The sequence below is a fragment of the Scyliorhinus torazame genome, chromosome 1, assembly GCF_047496885.1.
Source record: "Scyliorhinus torazame isolate Kashiwa2021f chromosome 1, sScyTor2.1, whole genome shotgun sequence".
In the NCBI taxonomy this organism is placed as follows: Eukaryota; Metazoa; Chordata; class Chondrichthyes; order Carcharhiniformes; family Scyliorhinidae; genus Scyliorhinus; species Scyliorhinus torazame.
Genome location: NC_092707.1, coordinates 287,880,577 through 287,891,501, shown reverse-complemented (window position 1 = coordinate 287,891,501; position 10,925 = coordinate 287,880,577). Strand labels below are relative to the sequence as shown.

General features: G+C 42.1%; 1 protein-coding gene across 3 annotated transcripts in view; it reads left to right on the top strand.

The window, feature by feature from the left end:
• The first annotated feature begins 4,120 nt into the window (after positions 1-4,120).
• The window catches only part of LOC140422058 (aftiphilin-like), a 97,497-nt gene continuing 90,692 nt past the window's right edge, over positions 4,121-10,925 (top strand). For all 3 annotated transcript variants that reach the window (XM_072507058.1, XM_072507052.1, XM_072507043.1), the window contains exon 1: positions 4,121-4,232. The gene's annotated coding sequence lies outside the window, so the exon portion shown is untranslated. The remainder of the gene's footprint in view (positions 4,233-10,925) is intronic.

Genomic DNA, 10,925 nt, shown 5'->3' with positions numbered 1-10,925 from the left:
GCAAGTGGGAGGAGGTGCTTGGGGAGGAGATAGATGAGGGTCTGTGGGCTGATGCCCTGAGTAGGGTTAATTCTTCCACCTCTTGCGCCAGGTTTAGCCTAATACAGTTCAAGGTTACTCACAGAGCGCATATGACAGGGGCGAGGTTGAGTAGGTTCTTTGGGGTGGAGGACAGATGTGGGAGGTGCTCGGGGAGCCTGGCAAATCACATCCATATGTTCTGGTCGTGCCCGGCACTGGATGGGTTTTGGAGGGGTTTTGCGAGGACTATGTCCAAGGTGGTGAATGCCCGGATCAAGCCGAGCTGGGGATTAGCATTATTTGGGGTATCGGACGAGCCGGGAGTGCAGGAGGCGAAAGAGGCCGGTACTCTGGCCTTTGCGTCCCTGGTAGCCCGGCGGAGAATTTTGCTACTATGGAAGGATGCGAAGCCCCCTAGTGTAGAAGCTTGGATCAATGACATGGCAGGGTTCATCAAGCTGGAGAGGATAAAGTTTGCCTTGTGAGGGTCTGTGCAGGGGCTCCTCAGGCGGTGGCAACCGTTCCTGGACTGTCCCACGGAGCGTTAGAAGGAGGTCAGCAGCAGCAGCAGCCCAGGGGTGGGGGGTGGTTTCTCTTGGGGTCGTGTTTGGGTTAAGTTTTTTTTTTTTCCTATTTGTGCATACTGTTACTGTTATATGGGGGGTTACTTTATATGGGGGAAATCCAATGTATAATTTCTACTTGTTGTGTTCTTGTTGCTTTCTTTTTGTTTGGGGGGGGGGGTTTGTTGAAAATTTGTTGAAAAACTTGAACAAATATATTTTTTTAAAAAGATATGGATGGACAGAGTTTAATATGGATCGGTGGTGTTTAATACGGATGGACATAGTTTAATATGGATGGGCGGAGTTTAATACGGATAGACGGAGCTTAATACGGATGGACAGAGTTTAATATGGATCGGTGGAGTTTAATACGAATGGGCGGAGTTTAATACGGATGGGTGGAGTTTAATACGGATGAGTGGAGTTTAATATGGATGGGCCGGGATTAGTATGGATTGAGGAATTTAATATGGTTGGGCCAAGTTTGATATGGTTTGAGGAGATTTACATGGATAGGCGGTTTTTAATATGGATGGATGGAGTTTAATATGGGTTGAGGAGTTTAATATGGATGGGCGGAGTTTAATATGGATGGGCCGAGTTTAATATGGATGGGCCGAGTTTAATATGGGTTGAGGAGTTTAATATGGATCCGGAGTTTAATATGGATTGATGAGTTTACTATGGATGGGCCGAGTGTAATATAGATGGGCCGAGTTTCAAACAGATTGAGGCGGTTAATATGGATGGGCCAAGTATAATATGGATGGGCCGAGTTTAATATGGATTAAGGAGTTTAATATGGATGGATGGAGTTTAATATGGATGGGCCGAGTTTAATATGTGTAGAGGAGTTTAATATAGATGGGCCGAGTTTCAAACAGATTGAGGCGTTTAATATGGATGGGCCAAGTATAATATGGATGGGCCGTGTTTAATATGGATTGAGGAGTTTAATATGGATGGATGGACTTTAATATGGATTGAGGAGTTCAATATGGATGGACCAAGATTAATATGCATTGAGGAGTTTAATGTTGATAGGCAGAGTTTAATATGGATGCGCCAAGTTTAATATGGATTGAGGAATTTAATCTGGATTGAGGAGTTTAATATGGATGGGTTGAGTTTAATATGGATTGAGGAGTTTAATATGGATGGGCTGAATTTAATACGTATTGAGGAGTTAATATGGATTGAGGAGTTTAATATGGATGGACCAAGTTTAATACGGATTGAGGAATTTAATATGGATTGTGGAGTTTAATATGGATTGTGGAGTTTAATATGGATGGGCCGTGTTTAATATGGATTGTGGAGTTTAATATGGATTGAGGAGCTTAATATGGATTGAGGTGTTTAATATGGATGGGCCAAGTTTAATATGGATAGGCCGAGTTTAATATGGATTGTGGAGTTTAATATGGATTGTGGAGTTTAATATGGATTGTGGAGTTTAATATAGATGGGCTGAGTTTAATATGGATTGTGGAGTTCAATATGGATTGTGGAATTTAATATGGATGGGCCGAGTTTAATATGCATCGTGAAGTTTAAATGGATAGGCTGAGTTTAATATGGGTGCGCCAAATTTAATATGGATTGTAGAGTTTAATATCGATGGGCCGAATTTAATATGGGTTGTGGTGCAGTGGTTAGCACCGGGGGATCGGCGCTGAGGACCCGTGTTCGAATCCTGGCCCTGGGTCACTTTCCGTGTGAAGTTTGCACATACTCCCCGTGTCTGTGGGGCTTTCACCCCCACAACCCAAAGATGTGCAGGTTAGGTGGATTGGCCACACTAAATTGCCCCTGAATTGGGAAAAAAAAATTGCATACTCCGCAAATTGCGGAACTTGGCTATAAGTTTCTGCTCGGCGATTCTGCGTTGTCGCGCGTCCTGAAGGCTGCCTTGGAGAACGCTTACCTGAAGATCAGAGCCTGAATGCCCTTGACTGCTGAATTGTTCTCCGACTGGAAGGGAACATTCCTGCCTGGCAATTGTCGCGCGATGTCCGTTCATCCGTTGCCACAGTGTCTGCATGGTCTCGCCAATGTACCGCACTTCGGGACATCCTTTCCTGCAGCGTATGAGGTAGACAATGCTGGCCGAGTCGCACGTGTACGGTGTACCTTGTGAGTGGTGTTCTCACGTGTAATGGTGGTACCCATGTCGATGATCTGGCATGTCTTGCAGAGACTGCCATGGCAGGGTTGTGTGGTGTCGTGGTCGCTGTTCTGAAGGCTGGGTAGTTTGCTGCAAACAATGGTTTGTTTGAGGTTGCGCGGTTGTTTGAAGGCAAGTAGTGGGGGTGTGGGGATGACCTTGGCAAGATGATCGTCTTCATCGATGACATAGTGAAGGCTGCAAAGAAGATGTCGTAGTTTCTCTGCTCCGGGGAAATACTGGACGACGAAGGGTACTCTGTTGGTTGTGTCCCCTGTTTGTCTTCTGAGGAGGTCGGTGCAGTTTTTTGCTGTGGCGCGTTGGAACTGTCGATCGATGAGTCGAGTGCCATATCCCGTACGAGGACATCTTTAGCGTCTGTAGATGTCTGTTATGCTCCTCCTCGTCTGAGCAGATCCTGTGTATACGGAGCGCTTGTCCATAGGGGATGGCTTCTTTAAAGTGTTTTGGGTGGAAGCTGTGGAGCATCGTGAGGTTATCCGTGGACTTGCGGTAAAGGGAAGTGCTGAGGTGACCATCCTTGATGGGGATGAGTGTGTCCAAGAATGCAACCGATTTTGGAGAGTAGTCCATGGTGAGTCTGATGGTTGGATGGAACTTATTGATGTCATCGTGTAGTCGTTTCAGTGATTCTTCGCCGTGGGTCCAAAGGAAAATGTCATCGATGTATCTGGTGTATAACATCAGTTGAAGGTCCTCTGCGGTGAGGTCTTGTTCAAACTTGTGCATGAAGATGTTGGCGTATTGAGGGGCGAATTTTGTCCCCGTGGCTGTTCCGTGCGTCTGGATGAAGAACTTGTTGTCGAAGGTGAAGACGTTGTGATCCAGAATGAAGCGGATGAGTTGCAGAATTGCGCCGGGAACCCACATCATTGGTACCATTTAATATGGATGAGCGGAGTTTAGGATGAATGGGTGTGGTCTATGACGAATGGGGATGGTGTAGGGTGAATGGGCGGGGTTTAATGTGGATGAGCGGGGTTTAGGATGAATGGGTGTGGTCTATGACGAATGGGGATGGTGTAGGGTGAATGGGCGGGGTTTAATGTGGATGAGCGGAGTTTAGGATGAATGGGTGTGGTCTATGACGAATGGGGATGGTGTAGGGTGAATGGGCGGGGTTTAATGTGGATGAGCGGGGTTTAGGATGAATGGGCGTGGCTCAGGTTGGGGTGGCTCAGGTTGGGCGTGGTTTAGGATGAATGGGCGGGGTTTCTGTTCAGGGAAGTTGATGTGACGACCTCTGTGGGCGGGGCTGTGACGACATCCGTTGGCGTGGCGACGCATGCAGCAATGGGCGTTGCGATGACGTCATGGGGGGGGTCGGGCAATGCGCGCGCAGTGGGGGCGGAACTGTCTGGGTGGAGCGACCACAGAGAGAGACAGGCAGAGGCAATGGGAGCCGGGGGAGAGCGGCCGCGGTGACCGGCGGGGGGAGAGCGGCCCCGCGGCCTGAGGTAAGCTTGTTGCAACCAGTGCCAGGCCGGGGAGGAAGTCCCGAGGTTCAGGCTGGGCTGGAGCCGACCTGATCATGAGGGAGCGCGGCCTAACAGCCAGTCCCTGTCCCAGGCGGCCGGGCCTCTGGTCAGAGGGCCTTCTGTCCCTCACCTGGAGTCGCGCCTGTTCCAGGTGGAAAGCCCCGCGGCTCGGAGCTCCAGATCCGGCTTTGGGGGATGAGGGCCTCGGGCTCTCCGCTCCCTCTGAGCAGCTGTCATCGTGAGATCGCGGGTGGCTCTAGATCTACTCTGTCCGGGAGAGCTCACCTCCTTCCCCCTGTCATTGCAGAGAGTTCCCAGCAATGCCCAACCAGCTAGCGAGTGAGGGGAAGTAACCTTGAAGCTGAGTAGTTATTGCTCGTGATCTAACCTGTTCACTGGCCTGTTACAGGTTTCTGTAGCTTAATTATTGATTTTAAATTATTTGCACAGTATTTGTATTACATGATGATTTGTTTATACTGATCAAATCTTAAATTGGCAGAAATGTGCAGTTCCCTGAAGCCAGTATTTGTAAACTTAATCAAGAGCCTAGGTAACATAGGAGGATAAACTGAACAGTGCACCTGTAATGCCTTTTAAAACCCACTACTTCTCTACAAATGAGGAACAACAAAGTTAAAACTAACCTCAAATAACTTTTGTTTTGTCAGACCATTTTTTGTGGGGAATTTGGCATTTTTCTGTTAAGTTAAACAAACCGATCACCTTTTTGAGTTATTTTTGGCATTCTAGTGAAATGTCCCATTTTAAAAATGCCACCGTTTAGAGTTCTGTTTTTGATGAACAGCAATATCCTTCTACAAACAGCCCATTGACAAGCGTGTGCATTTCTTATTTAGTTAATCATTTACTCTGAAAGCAGTTGATAATATAGACACCTAGTCAGTAGTTTTTGGCAATGACACAAGGACCCAATTTCCATATTCATGGCATTCCTATAGTGCAGAAGGAGGTCATTTGGCCCATCGAATCGGCACTGACGCTCTGCAACAGTACTCTACTTAGGCCCACTTCCCGCCATACCCTGCAATGCCACCTAACCTGCACATCTTTGGACACGATAGAGCAATTTTAGCATGGTCAATCCATCCAAACTGCGCATCTATGGATAAACACGTTTTTCAATGTTTGGGAAATATTTAAATATGAGGAACATATTTGATTCAGAAATTACCCAAACTTTATTTGCATTTTTAAATCCAAATGAATAATGGAAAAGTGGTTTAATAGTTTCTATGATTATATACAGTATGCATCCTCTTTCTCTCAAACTATGATACTGCCTTTAGATTTCTCTGTGCTATCTTGCTCTGATCAGACTATTATAGCTTGGTGTAAGATGCATTTTCAGTGAGGATGTGTCAGCTGGTATAGCATTTCGAGCTATGGAGGATACTGTGTTACTCTGTGTTGTCCTCTCAACAGTCGTTCAATTTCAATGTTGTATTTGGTGAGGAAAGAGTGGAGAAGCGATACTGATATCCTTCTGGTGTTGATATCCATGAAATGTACAGAATTAGTGTTTGTAAGCAGGGTCCTGTTAGCTGATTAAGCAAACACAACGGAAAAATATCTCAAAACCAGTTATAACTCCCAGTGAAACCTCAGTTTTCTAAGTGACAAATGTTTATCAGTAGGACAAGTGATTGACATTTTGCAAATTTCCACATTTACTGCATGTACTGCGATTTGCTGTGTAAGCACCATAGTTATACATCAAAGTCTAGGTGGCAGTGACAATGTTTTCTGAGCGCATCACATGGCCTTATGGAGATCTCCATATTACAGTAGAAAAAAGTTCCTTTTGCAGCGGGGCAGCAGTGCTCATATTTGACCATACTGGAATTTTTAGTTACTTGTTAATCAGTTGAATCGATGGAACATATGAGAAAAAATATTTGTCTGAGCGAAATGGGATTGCATCTTTTATTTGTTTGGTTATAGCTGTTTGATTTGAGTGATGTGGAAATTTATTAAAAATCTAAGTCTGTCTTTACTGATTGTGTTTCATGTAGGGGGAACATTACTGATTTCTTAGCAATTGGAATTAAAGAAATTGATATTTACTATAGCTCATATCTTTAATTATTTATGGCTGATTCGCACCTGCATATTGATGAGATGCTCTCTCTAGATAATTTTTGAGTATGTTGAACTATATTTTCATTCATCGCTCAAAGTCCTTGCTCTATCAGGTAGCTAGGGTGGTCACCTGAGTTTTTTGGACTTGTGTCCAACTTAACAGAACTTCTCTTTCAGTATGTATTGCTTTGTGACATGTCTAACCTTGCTGAAATATGAATATTATTTGGAGATCTCCAATTGTGGCAAGCACAAAAATATAGTGGGCTGAAAGGGAGAACATTAAATAAATAAATTGTAATAAGGGGGAAATGGGGTTCAGAAATAAGGTTATACAGGAAAAAAATGAACAGAAATTTAGCAGAAGTGTAGAATGGCAGACTCCGATGGATAATCAAAACTACAAAAATAAAATGTGAATGAGTACAGGTAGTAACACTTCAAAGCTGACCAGTTCTTGGCTGTTTCAGTTCTAAAATTGTGAAAAATAATTATGCAATAGTTAGCCATGAAAAATTCTATGTTCTGCATCATTCTACAAAATTTCCCAATTTAAATATAATGCCTGCAGTTAAAACTGATGAGCATAAGGTTTTCAGATATTGAAAATGATACCTTTGTAATTTTTAGTGAAATTATTTTTTGTGTGAAACTGCTTAGGCAATGAACATGTTCCCATAAGCCATATATAGTGCATTGTCCTATGAGGCCACAATCTAAGCAATATCCAACACGAACAATGGTCAACTCAGTGCATCATGAGATTGTTGAGTAACATATACTTCCTGTCTAGAATCATGAACCTACAGGCAAATCAATTTCTTACAAATCTGGATTGAGAAATAACCAAACAGTTGACAAATATTTTTGTTCTTCTAGGTGTAGAAAGTGGTGGAAAATGTCAGTGGAGTTGTGTTGACAAAGCTTCTGCCCTTCCTGCTGCAACTGACCTTCAACTTTATTGTTCATGTAGTATGCAGTTGTCACCAATTTTTCACAACTGGAGCCTCAATTGTGCATGTCTCCTATACTACTGGTGCAACTACTCTTTTAAAAAAAAAAAAAAAAAAAAATTCCAATTAAGGGGCAATTTAGTGAAGCCAATCCACCTACTTTTGGGTTGTGGGGGTGAGACCCATGCAGACACGGGGAGAATATGAAAACTCCACACGGACAGGGACCCGGGGCCAGGATCGAACCCGGGTCCTCAGCGCCATGAGGCAGCAGTGCAAGCCTCTGTGCTGCCCTTAGTAGCGGAACTGCTCTTAACTGTCTATGGAAGCTTAATTTGGCCATTAAATTTTATGCCAGAGGACTTAAAATTTTAAAATACCAAATAATAACCAATAGCTACTGCTTATGACACAATTTGCCAGTTCAGTATTTACATCATAAATAATTGTAATCTTCAGTGAGATATGTGGTTTGTATGATTTTGTGTGATGCACTGGAGTTGAAAGGAGAAAGTTGCTAGTGGTGTGACAGGTAACAAGTCGTTTGTTGGAATTTGCTTGAATTGGGGTTTGGTCTTTGCTGAGATCGGCTATCATTTTTTTGCCATTGTTGCTTGAAGTTCATCGTTGGATGCATCATCTAACTGAGAATCTAAGTATTGGTGGTACCTTTCCCACACATTGCTCTGATTGATCTTACATTAGAAGTAGAAATAGTTTCTTAAGAGAAATTTAGTATTTTTGTAATGTGTCGGTGTGCTTGACGTGTGCGTATGATTTCTGAAAATGTTTTTCAGTCTTTCAGCTCCAGTTCTACATCTGGCAGCACATTATTTCAAAATTCAATTTAATCGCCCATCCCTAATTGGGGGACTTTTTTTTTAAAGAGTCAACTGCATTTCTCTAAAGGACAACAATAAACATAGGTGTCATGATTATCATTAGACTTTCAATTCCAGATTTTTATTGAATTCAAATCTGCATTGGTGGGATTCGTATCCAGGTCCCCAGAGCATTATCGTGGGTCTCTGGAATACTAGTCCAGTGACAATGCCACTGCCTCCCCTACTTTAAAAAATTTTAATGAAAGTTTTTCATTTTATACAATACAAAATAAATAAATCTCTGTTGACCAGATACAATTTACAAAGGCCTACATTGGAAATAATCTTCAGTGCCTGTTACAACTTGCATCATATCTTCACGTTTAAAATGTCATTGCATTCACTGTGCCGAGGCTTGAACCCGACCCCGGGTCATTGTCTGTGTGGAGTTTGCACATTCTCCCCGTGTCTGCGTGGGCTCACTCACGCAACTTAAAAAGATGTGCAGGGTATAGGTGGATTGGCCCAAATTGCCCCTTAATTGGACAAAAATAATTGGGTACGTAAATGCATATTATACATCTTGTGTATATGAATAATTAACTGTTGACCATTACTCATTAAACCTGCAATGTCTACATTGTTTGTAAACCTTAGTGTGGATGTTTTTGTACATGAACTATTTGGCACGTTGGTTATTGCATACCATGATCTCCACTGCTCATAGAAAAATAATTCCCACAATATTCAAAATATAAATATGTGCTACTTTGTATTAACTTGTTTTAAAATTCATTCTAAATTCTCAATTGTAATCCGTTTTCATTCAACATGCATGAATGGCATTCTAGTTTTAATAGGAACAAACTTCTATTTAATTCTTTTTTGAGTGCATGAAAGTCAAATGCTGCTTTAAATGTCTAATTCGAATCACTGACCTTTTTTGTGGTCGGAAACAGTCAGAGTAGACTGATGTATTTTACGTTGATTCCATTAAGTTTTCTACTTTACATCCAGTTAACTTTTCTTCCTCAAATGTAATTTTCAAAGATGTTACTAATGTTTAGATTTTAGAAACTTCTGTGTTTGGTGTTGAACAGATAACTTCAGAAAATAATGTACAAGGTATTACTTTACAATTTTGTATGTTTTCACAAAGAGTAAAGTTGCGATAAGACAGAAGTGTAGCTAATAAAGTTACTTTAAAACACATGAGCAATACATAGTGCCGGGTTTGTTGGAGCACAGGTTTGATTTCTGGGTGTCAGCTGTGGGGGATCTTTAGCAGAAGTATCCCAGTAAGTGGGAGGGAGAATCAGATGGGCTGGTTGTTGAAATCCGTACCAGTATTTTCTAGTGTGGTCTGAGTGATATTAGCTAAAGCCGGGGAACAGCTTGTGCATCTATACCCTTAGCACTTTCCGTGCAAGAACATGAAAGAAAACATGAACAAAAATAAAGATGTTAAAACGTGTCCTGAATTTAAAAATGACTGGACTTCATATGGGGCATTTAACACCAAAATCAATAATACATAAGGGAACCTGTGCAAGATTACAGTACACAGGGCATAACTCGTATTTCCACTAAGATATTTGCCAATTGGATATCATGGTCCCATCAGCTTTTACATGTTGCACTTAGCTGCAAATTCTTTGCTCGTAATGTACATTTGTATTGTGTCGAACATGATCCTTCTGTCTTGAATCTCTTCACCGTCCCCATTTTACAGTACTTGTACATATTTTGTAGTTTCAAGGATTCCATTATATAAATGCAGATCATTTGCACAATACTATTCGAATGAACTGCACATTTTGCAGAATGTACAGAATTGGGACCGGTTTAGCTCCATCATTGGCCATCTTGGCTGCCATGTCTTTGGCCATGTAGGCCACATAGTCTAGAAAACCTGCCTCTCCATCTCCCTCGCCTCTTTCATGCCCTTGCTTAAAACCCATTTCTTATTCCAAACATTTTGCTCTCCAGTTATCTCCTTTCTTCAGCATATTTATTTTGCTTATGTTAAGTTTCTTGGGCATCTGTTCTGTGTTAAAGATGCTACAAATTTGTTAGCCTTGGTTGCCTCTGACTCAGAAGTTGTGGATTAAACCCCGTTTTAGAGATTTGAGCAACGACCCTGGGCTCACACGTCAGGGCAGTTCCAAGGAAACGGCAAATTGGTGTAGGTATTGATTTTTGGATAAACAGTTAAATTGATGGGCCTTGTGCCCCTGAGGTGGCTCTAAATACCACACGCTACTTTTTGAAGGAAAACAGGGGTGTTTTCCTGGTATCTGGGCCAATGTTTGTTCTTCAATAATGCCATGAGAAACAGATTAACTGGTTGTTTATCTCATTGCTGTTTTGGGACCTTGCTCTCCATAAATTGGCTGCTGTTTTTCCCGGGATTACAACATTGACTGCCTTTCAGAAGTAACTGATTGACTGTGAAGTCACTTCAGGGATCCTGAGAATGTGGAACATGCTATGTAAAGTCAAATTTGTTCTTTTATTCTTGATATAAATGCAATCGTCTCTTAGCTTCCGATATGTAGCACGTTATTCTTGGCTGCATTAAATTTCATCCGCACTGTTCTGACAATATCCATATACCATCCACCTCATTCTGTAAATTCTGATCTTCTCTGGTTCCTCTTTGTTTAGCATAATATATTTCATTTTAAACAAACCTGAAACATACAACGAGGGACAGAGTCTATCTATATCCAGAAGCATGGAATTCAAGTGTGTTGACACTTAAAAAGTCCTGACGTTCTTACTTGAAGATA